Source organism: Canis lupus, chromosome 7 (assembly GCF_048164855.1).
Source record: "Canis lupus baileyi chromosome 7, mCanLup2.hap1, whole genome shotgun sequence".
In the NCBI taxonomy this organism is placed as follows: Eukaryota; Metazoa; Chordata; class Mammalia; order Carnivora; family Canidae; genus Canis; species Canis lupus.
In genome coordinates this window covers 62,053,801-62,064,399 of record NC_132844.1, presented here as the reverse complement: position 1 = coordinate 62,064,399, position 10,599 = coordinate 62,053,801, and the positions used below count along the sequence as shown (strand labels likewise).

General features: G+C 37.8%; 2 protein-coding genes across 11 annotated transcripts in view; both read right to left on the bottom strand.

Moving 5' to 3' along the window:
* Positions 1 to 10,599, bottom strand: part of MED20 (mediator complex subunit 20) — a 97,160-nt gene that overhangs the window by 13,615 nt on the left and 72,946 nt on the right. The window lies entirely within an intron of this gene.
* The window catches only part of USP49 (ubiquitin specific peptidase 49), a 92,093-nt gene that overhangs the window by 21,920 nt on the left and 59,574 nt on the right, over positions 1 to 10,599 (bottom strand). The window lies entirely within an intron of this gene.

The window sequence follows — 10,599 nt, the reverse complement described above, 5'->3', positions numbered from 1 at the left end:
CAGCTTCTCACATAATTCCCAGTTTACTGGTCAGCAAGCTATCTCTCTCAACACCTAATCAACCCCTCTGAAGGAGTATGAGTGTGAGAGTGTGCGTGCACTAGAGGGTGGTAAGGCAATTGGTTAAATGGTGGAGGACCCTCCTCCAGACCACTGCAAGTACAAAACCCACACCATAAGCCTCAGCTTGTCAAGTCTGTAAAATGGAGAGGCAATGCTATCTACTTCAAGGAAATGTTCTTGAGGGATGCTCAAATAAGATGGCCATTAACTGCACTCTGAAAGTGAATGCCTCTAAGTACTGGCTGACTTGGCCATCTTGTCACCTATCCCTGAAAACAGTTACTTTTGCTTCCACAGGGCCTACATAAAGTTGGGCTGGCTAAGTGAGCAGCTTATAGTAATTGGCTGTCTGATCTTGATTTTATCCAGATAGTTTTGTTTAATATGGCATTCATAATAAAATACCCTTAAACAAGAAATTAGATGATTATTTTGTATTAAAAATGAGAGAAATCACTATTTTTCCCAAGCAAATTAAATATTTTTTCTAATATTATTTATTTTTCTTAGGTCTTTAAGACCTTTAATAGCAACACAAAGCAAGGAAAGTAAAAGTCCAATTGAAATGTTAGAAACAAACCCATAGCACCATAAAATGCAGTTGGATGAAAGAAGCAGAATCAGTCTCTGCTCCCTCTCCAGTGGGGGTATGCCCATTGAATATTTACAGGTCCCACAGAATGTGCTGCATGGCAAAAATATAAAAGAGGCCTTCTTTCAAATAAGGCATAGAAGGCTTTTCAAAGACATGAACTGTGCATGAACCCTCATCTCTCGTATAAGAATAAAGCAGCAGTGCTTCTGGGAACTCAACTATAGTAAGCAGACAGGAGAAAAGAGAGCCAGTGCACACACCCAGGCAATGAACCTCATGTAGTTTAAATCCCACAAATCCCAGCCACCTCTGCTCTTATTTTAAAGAAACCAACCCTTCTACCCTGCCAATGAGTCTCACTTTTTGGATTAAGACAATGACATCTTCATTAAAGGCAAATATAGAATCTTATAAGGGAAACACACAAAGCCAATCAATGATTAACAGCTAAATGCAGATTAAATTACCATAGCAGGAAGTGGAAAGCAGAGCTCTGAAGGACAGGGTGTTATGTAGATAGAGTGAGGAAGAAACTAAAGAGGGAGAGAAAGTCTGAAACCCCACAGAAGGAAAGACTTGAGTCTTAAGGGGTAATGGACATCAAGAAGGGATGGTCCTAAACAAAATATATGAGAACACAAAAAATAAGCTTCACAACTTCACTATTTTTTTCCCCAGCAACTCTCCCATGTTGCCTGTGGTCACTGTGCTGAACATTGTACATACCACCAAATTACATCAGAGATATATAATGAAATAAAGAATGTATGTAATTCATTAGCTCAATACATATGAATAACTAGAAAAGTAATTATTCTAAAGTTAAACCTTTCATTTCTGAACATGTGTTGTCTGAGCCTGACTTCTTAGTAAATTAGTAAAATTTAGTTAAATTTCAGTTAGTTATTTTTTAATTTTTCCTATTTTTTAGGGAGGAGGGATGGGGGAGAAAATCTTTTTTTAAAAGATTTTATTTATTTATTTATTTGACAAAGAGAATGGAGAGAGAGCATTAGCATGGGGAGCAGCAGGGAGAGGGAGAAGCAGGTTCCTCACAGAGCAGGGAGCCCGATGTGGGGCGCAATCTCAGGACCCTGAGCTGAAGGCAGGTGCTTAACTGGCTTGAGCTACCCAGGCACCCCAGGAGACAGAGAATCTTAAGCAGGTTCTATGCCCAGAAGGCAACATGGGGTTCAATCTTACAACCCTGAGATTGCAATCTGAGCTAAAATCAAGAATTGGACACTTAACCAACTTAGTCACCCAGGTCTTCCTTCAGTTTGTTATTTTTAAGTTAATAGCCACTAGCTGGCTATAACCCAAGGGTAAATAAAGTGCCCATCAAACCACCTTACTCACCTATACCAAACTTAATCAAAACATATATATTATTATATATTATATATATTATTACTACTCACAATGAGAACCTACCTGAACAAATTAAGAACTAAACTGCTTTGAAGGACTACTGATTAAAAATATCTAATATTGGCAGAAGCAAAATAATGTTACATATCCAAAAGACCAATCAACAGACCTCTAAGAGACCATTTAATGCATTACTAATTCCAATTAAGAGTCCAGCTTATGAGTCTGCTGGTAGAGAAAATATATCACAAAGGTCCAAATATGCCCTGGACCTTAAGAGGAAGGAGGGCAGGACCATCAAGGTGTTGGTGTCATTGAGTAGGTTCAGGAAATAAAAAAAAAAAAAAAAAAAGGAAATAAGGAACTTTTGGGGCACCTGGGTGGCACAATTGGTTAAGCGTCCAACTTTTGGTTTTAGCTCAGATCAGGTTTGTGAAATTGAGCCCCGCATTGGGTTCTGCGCTCAGAGTAGAGTCAGCTTGAGACTATCTCCCTCTCCCTCTCTGCACCCACCTTCAAGTAAATAAATCTTTAAAAAAAAGGAATAAGGAACTTTGTGTTCTCACATGATAATGATATCAAATATCTCCAAAACAGTAAACAAGGATTTATCTTCTGAGATTGAAATTAGAGGAAAAAAAGTAGTAAACATAATAATGCATCCGTTAAAAATACCAAAACCCTGAGATCTGAGTGACTGCAGAGTTCTGGGTCTCCCAATCCAATCAAAGTGACCCACATATAACCTTAGAGGTTATATGACTGTCCTGGACATATAAGCCTAAACCTGACCATAGACTAGAGGCCACAGGCAAGAGACAGCATCCTCAGAGTAATAATTAAAGTGTTCTTTCTACATGGGGAACAAGTCCCCAGTCTGTAAATACAACTACTTGAGCCTGGTGGTATCAAATGAGGGCCAGATACCATTCGTCACCAAAACCATTCAACAAGACTTCCTTTGCATTAATTCCTTGCACAGAAAACTAAAATTGATTTTTCCATGCAGCCTGCCATCAGGGAGAAAATGTAATGACCACCAAGTTATAGTATGCTTCACAGTTATATTTGTCACTGTAAATGAATCTTCTAATCATTTTGACTACACAAGTCAGTTCCTAAGAAACTGGACATCCTAACGTGTTCTCACAAAATTGAGGTTCTGAACCTTTAGAGTTAAGGTCTAAACCCTAGTTATGAGTTCACCAAGGTAATGCCATCTGCAAGGGCCAGTAAGAAGCTAGCTAACAAGCTAGGGGTAGTTCTCTATCTAGGATCCCTCCAAGTAGAACATAGTTGGACAAAATTTGGCTAGGGCCAGATACTTTCTAGTATTTTTATAATTAACTTGCATTATAATTAACTGAACTATCATTTGCTGGACATTACTATATCCAGGCACTGTTCCAAAACTTAATGCGCGTCTAGTCTTCCTGACAACCTGATGAAGTAAGTGATTTTAAACTCCTTTTTAAAAGAATATAAGGGCTCACAGAGAGGTAAAGAAACCTTTCCAAGGTCACACTGCTGGTATATGGCTAAGCAGTGAGACAGATACCAAAGCTGGCTCTTAACCAAATATGACTGCTACTGTCAGAAGTTTAGATTTTTACAATCTAATGTGACATATCTCATTTAGTTATCATTTGCTTGATTAGTAGCCTAATGTTGAACATCTTTTCAAATAATTATTAAACATTTTGTTTTCTCTTTTGTGAACTGACAAAACATACATTCACCACTTACCTAGCATTCACATAAGAACTTACCAGAACCAGTAAGAACTAAACTGTCTTGAAGGTGCTATCAACAGAAATATATCCACTATTGGCAGCAACAAAGTAATAAGCATTATAAATTCCAAGAAATCAACTAACCTTTGCCTACTTTTGGATCTGGTTGTTTGTCTTTTCTTTATGAAAGGAGTTCTTTATATATTCTGGATATAAGACTTCTGCTGATTAGATGCATTGTAAATATCCTCTCTCAGTCTGATGCTGGTCTTTTGTTTTAAATAAGATTTAGTTAATGCAAACATATGAGGGCATTCCGGATGGCTTGGCGGTTTAGCGCCACCTTCAGCCCAGGGCGTGATCCTGGGGACCAGGATCAAGTCCCACGTCAGGCTCCCTGCATGGAACCTGCTTCTCCCTCTGCCTCTGTCTGTGCCTTTCTCATGAATAAATAAATAAAAATCTTAAAAAAAAATGCAAACATATGATGCAATTTAGGATTTTGTATTTTATGAAATCCTTTCTTTACTCAAGATAATAAAGACATTCTCTTTATAGTATCTTCTCAGTTTTAAAGTTTTACATTTGGATTATTAAAATACCTCTGGACAGCCTGCTTCTCCCTTTCCCTCTGCTTGTGCTTTCTCTCTCCCAAATACATAAACAAATCTTTTTAAAAAAGTAAATAACGGGATGCCTGGGTGGCTTAGTGGTTGAATGCCTGCCTTCGGCTCAGGGCATGATCCTGGAGTTCCGGGATTGAGTCCCACATTGGGCTCCCTGCATGGAGCCTGCTTTTCTCTCTGCCTGTGTCTCTGTCTCTCTCTGTGTGTATGTCTCATGAATAAATAAATACAATCTTTTTTAAAAAAAAAAAGTAAATAAAATACGTCTGGATTTATGTTCCTATTCTGTTCAGTAGACTTATCGGACTAGTCCCTTACCAAGACCACACTATTCTGATTACTACAGAGGCAAGTTCTGCAAATCTTGCTGTTCTATACTGCCCCCTTCAAGGATTCTTTTTCAGTGTAGCCTTAGCCATTTTTGCCTCTTTACCATATGAAATTTAGGATAAGCTTGCAAAATCATTTTTTTAAAATCCTTTTGAATTTTTGATTGGTATTCCCTTGAATCAAAACCTTATTTGGGGAGGGGCATCTGGCTGGCTCAGTCAGAATAGCATGTGTGACTCCTGATCTCGGGGTCATGAGTTCAAGCCCCATTTGGGTATAGAGATTTAATAAGTAAAACTTGAAAAAATTTAAAAACTAAAATGAGGGCAGCCCGGGTGGCTCAGCGGTTTAGTGCCTGCCTTTGGCCCAGGGCGTGATTCTGGATACCCGGGATCGAATCCCATGTTGGGCTCCCTGCATGAAGCCTGCTTCTCCCTCTGCCTGTGTCTCTGCCCCTCTCTCTCTCTCTCATGAATAAATAAATAAAATCTTAAAAAAAAAAAAATGAAATAAAATAAAACCTTATTTGGGGAAAATTAACTTCCTTATGATAGCAAGTCTTTCGATCCATGAACATGGTACTCTCTGTTTATTCAGGTCTTACAATATGTTTACTACACAAGACTAACATATTTCTTATTTAGATACTTCCCAGATATGCTACAGTTTTTTATGGCTATGTGAATAGGATCTTTTTAAAAATATGCATTTAATAAACAGCTATTGCTAGCTAATGTACAGGAATGTGGCTAACATTTGTATTAGGTTGAATCATATGAAATGACTGATATTTGACCATTTTTATCGACAAATAATGTTAATTTCATATGGTTCAACCACGAAATTGCTGAACTTCTATTAGCTCTAATAATTTGTCAATTTTCTTGAATTTTCTATGAATAACCACATTTTCAAATACAGACAGCTTTGTCCTCTCTTTACTATCTATATCTTTTATTTCTTTTTCTTGTTTTTGGCATTCGCCAGGAACTCCAGTTTATTACTAAATAGAAAGATGATAGTAGGTACCATGCCCTGTTTCTATCATTAGAAGGAATGGGTCCACAGTTTTAGTATTAAGTATGATATCTATCATAGGGAGTTTTGCTTAACTTTGGGTTAAGGAAGTTCCCTTTTATTTCTAGTTTGGTGAAAAGGAAATTTTAATCAGACTAAATATTAAACTTCATCTAATATTTTCTTCTGAAATTAAGAAAATTATATGACCATACCTTCTTAAAAATTAATTTGTTGGATTATGTCTGTGGTGGATTTTCTGATATTGAACCATCCTTGCATACAATGATAAACCATTTGGTCATAATGTTTTATTTTGCATTTTAATATAATGATACATTTTTTTAAAGATTTTATTCATTTATTCATGAGACAGAGAGAGAGAGAGAGAGAAAGAGAGAGGCAGGAACACAGGGAGAGGGAGAAGCAGGCTCCATATAAAGAGTCCGACATGGGACTTGATCCCGGGACTTCAGGATCACGCCCTGGTCTGAAGGTAGGCACCAAACCACTGAGCCACCCAGGGATCCACTATAATGATATTTAATCTGTTAATATTTCATTTAGAATTTTCACATCCATATTCAGAAATGTGATTAGTTTTTCATTTTCTTCTATTACCCTTCTCTGTTTTTATAACAAAATTACTCTAACCTCAAAAAATGAGATGGGTAGCTTTACTTCTTTATCTCTTCTCTGAAACAGTTTAATTCCTCCATGGTTTATCTGTTCCATGAAGGTCTAGTAAAACTTACCTGTACAGCTGTCTCTTCTTGGCACTTTTTAGGACTGTTTTTGTGGTGGATATAGCTAAGTTCAAAGCAAGACTCATTATTTCCTCCCAGTGATCACAGGTCTTCAAACTTTGGGGAAGTCTGTCTCGGTAATCCAGTGTCTATTTTTACCCCTGCAGAAAATCTTTGTTTTATACTTTCAAAAGTATTCAAGTAAATAGTAAGTTCATGGTAGAAAAGAGATAACAGTAAACAGATCTGCAAGCAATTAATATTTTTGAAAGCAGTATACACACCAGTGCTAGCTAGCCAGGAGATTCTAATACACTGATACTACTTTTAAAGGCCAACTGACCTTCAGAGTATAACAGGAAACTCCAAACAGTAACTATATTATGGCTACAAAAAGTGATGCTAGTATTTTTGAAGTAAACTGATTATTCCCCTTCACCACTATCCCTTCTGAATCCACTAGCCTTCCAAAATCCAGATTAACATTAACCATTGCTCCAAACAACAAAAACCCACAACTACCACGTTTAACAGCTTGCCACTATCTGTATGATAAAGTCCAAGTCCCTTAGCCAGAATTTTATAAGTATTTCAAACAATCTGACCCCAAGGTAGCTTCTAATATTATCTCAAACCCTTTCTTTGTATGCAAACAACCAGTCAGACTGGTCTGCTCACCATTTACTCAGAATCCTGGTAATACTCACTTCCTTGGAATACTATCCTGTCTGCTCTATACTTAGCTTTTTCCTGACAACGTCACTGCATACTGAATCTCTCCGTCAAAGAACACCTCTCATTGCCCACAACCTCAGCTGTTTATCTAGTTTCCTAACCATACTCCAAGATTCTTAAGGCAAAGAATGCACCACTTTTTACCACTTCTTACCCACAACTCTTCATATAAAGAAAAACTAAGAACTTGATCCTAAATCTTCCCTGGGCATCTTTTACTCATGTTAGTTGCTTGTCTCTTTAATCCTAGGTAGAACTCCATCACTTTGACAGATAAGCTGAACTGTTCTCTACTACACAGAGATGATTATCTTTTGAAGTTCTATGATAACTGCTCACATCACTGATTCTTCCTAGTTCTAGTTCCTTTGCAGAACATTTTATAGGACTGTCACACTTTTATCACTACATATGTATGTACTGGTAAATGCCTACATCTTAAACAAAATTGGGTACATGCTGTCAAAAAAGTCCACTGTTTAAAAAGAGCTTTCTAGATAGTTCACATATACTGCATATTTCTTGCAAGAGAGAAAACAAGCACAGTAAGAATGTCCTTTTTTTTTTTTTAATTTTATTTATTCATGAGAGACAGAGAGAGAGGCAGAGACATAGGCAGAGGGAGAAACAGGCTTCATGCAGGGAGCCCGACATGGGACTTGATCCCGGGTCTCCAGAATCAGGCCCTTGGGCTGAAGGTGGCGCTAAACTGCTGAGCCACCCAGGCTGCCCCAAGAATGTCATTTTTGATAGCTCCCAACAAAGTGACATATTTGAAAGAAGTTAGTTTCTTTCACCTAGAAACTCACTGCTATTACAGGGACTGTGTTGTTCACAGATACCAGCTTCCTGAAAGGGCATTTCTGGCAACAAATATTTTATCACTACAAATTAATTCAGTTAATACATATTATTGGGATTCCACCTGGGATGTACCAAGAAATATGCTTTAGGCACAGAAAACAGTCAAAACAGGATTAGCAACATTATAAAATATTAATTAACTCAAATGATGGACTATTCTGATGTCTTAGAACACTAGAATAAACATAATTCATTATTTTTAATTCTTTTTGATTAAAGATCATGTGGTACTTCTAGTCACCTTTCCTTTTTTTTTTTTCTTTTTAAGGATTTTATTTATTTATTCATGAGAGACACCGAGAGATAGAGAGGCAGAGACACAGGCAGAGGGAGAAGCAGGCTCCATGCAGGGAACCTGACTCAATCCTGGGGCCCCAGGATCACGCCCTGGGCTGAAGGCAGACGCTCAACCTCTGAGCCACCCAAGCATCCCTAGTCACCTTTTCTGACACTCTTTTTTTAAGGGAAAGGGGTTGGAGGTTCCTTATGAAAAATTCAGATCTATGTTTAGGGAGGTAAATTTGTTTATTGAAGATGCTTCCTTATTAATTCTTATAGCTGAAATAAATGATTAATAACTTAAGAGTTACAAAAGGTGATAAAATGCTTAAGCACCAATGTACAACACTGCTCTAAAGGTTGTTCCATACTCTAACAATATAAGGTTTTAGAAAGTGACTCCAGTTTGAAATGTGGAAAGAAGTATAAAAAATTCCACATGAAAAACATAGCAAGGCTTGTCTCTCATTTTTTCTCATTGGTTTGACTGAGAATTTCCTTATACCTGCCATACATCACAGGTGAGAATCTGGGCTCAAATAAGACAGATGTGGACAAGATTATCAAAGTATGGGTTTAAGGAAAATAAGAAACAGTAGCAGGACTTCTATATACTACTAGGGGCCAAGTGATAAAGAGTAGGCTAACAGTTAAACTGGAAAACATTTATTAACCTGGTCCAAAACTGCAGTGTCTGATTTCAAAACGGTCTTGGAAGTGTCTCCTAAAAACCTATTGTAGAATTGTACCTTCTTCACAAAACACTGTCAGTGATGTAAAATGAGACAAGACTAGAAAAGTATGTTAGCAGGTATACTAACATATTAACAAACAGGGATTTATTTTTGTTCCAAAGATTTTATTTAATTGAGAGAGAAAGAGAGCTAGAATGGGAGTGAGGGAGAGAGGCAGAGGGAGAAGGAGAAGCAGACTTCCCTCTGGGCAGGGAACCCAACATGGGGTTCCATCCCAGGACCCTGGGATCATGACCCGAGCTGAAGGCAGATGTTTAACTGAGCCACCCAGGTGCCCCAACAAACAGGGCTTTAAAGTCAAATGCTCACATGTTTAAATAGCTAAAAATACTGAAACACACATGCCCATCACTAGGAAGACATCAATGTGGGCAACTAAAAGAAATATGTCTTATCTTAAAGTCTTCATGAGTTTCTCTATAGAATAGGGCATTCTTAGATTTTCCATGTCTTTGAGATGTCTGGCCCTTTGAGTCCCAAATTTATAACTATCTACTTCATTCCTGCTTTACCTTTACCTCACTCTAACATAACATCAAATACTATACAAGAAGGCTCCCAGGCTATTGACAAAATGTGAACAATGATTATATGATAGTAACAATAGTAATTATTAAGATACACCAAGGATCAAGTATTTTTCACAACTCTTCTGGGCCCGAAACAGCAATATACCATTATTCCCATTTGATATATCCTTATATATCAAAGGCTTGTGTGTACACAGGCTTATAAAGGCTTATATCCTTGTATACAAGGATATCCTTATATATCCTGAGGCTTTCTTATATGTTAAATAACTTCGTTAAGAACATATAGTTAGAAAAGAATTCAACCAGGATTCAAAAGTAGTACTGCCTATCTTCAAGTTTTGTAACATCTGACTGTATCCAAGATATAGGAAGGAAAAAAGGTAATGCAACAGTAGTGATAGGCAGAGGGTGGCAAGGGAAAGAAGTGGTGGCTATTCTTGGGGAGGTGCACCATTCTGAGACCAAACCACCACTAAAATCTTCGATCTAAGTCTTTACCCACCATCAAGGGCGCAATCCTTAGGTTGGAGCACACAGCTTACCACAGGATTGCTATGTCTTACACTTACTTGGTATCTCCCAGAGTGGCAAAGGCTTAGCAGTACCTTATGGATGAGCTGATGAATAGATGGAAGGAGACAAACACATATTTAGAATGCAAAGGAGGTTTTAGCCAGGTCAGAGAAATGCTTGTGCCATTAACATGTCCATTACAGGGATGCCTGGGTGGCCCAGTGGTTGAGCATTTGCCTTTGGCTCAAGTTGTAATCCCGGGGTCCTGGGATTGAGTCCCACATCAGGCTCCCCACAGGGAGCCTGCTTCACCCTCTGCCTCTGTCTCTGCCTTTCTGTGTCTCTCATGAATAAATAATATCTTTTTAAAAAATGTCCATTACATGATTGTGAAGCACAGTCATGAAAGCCAACTTGACTGCAATTTATTTTTGCTAGG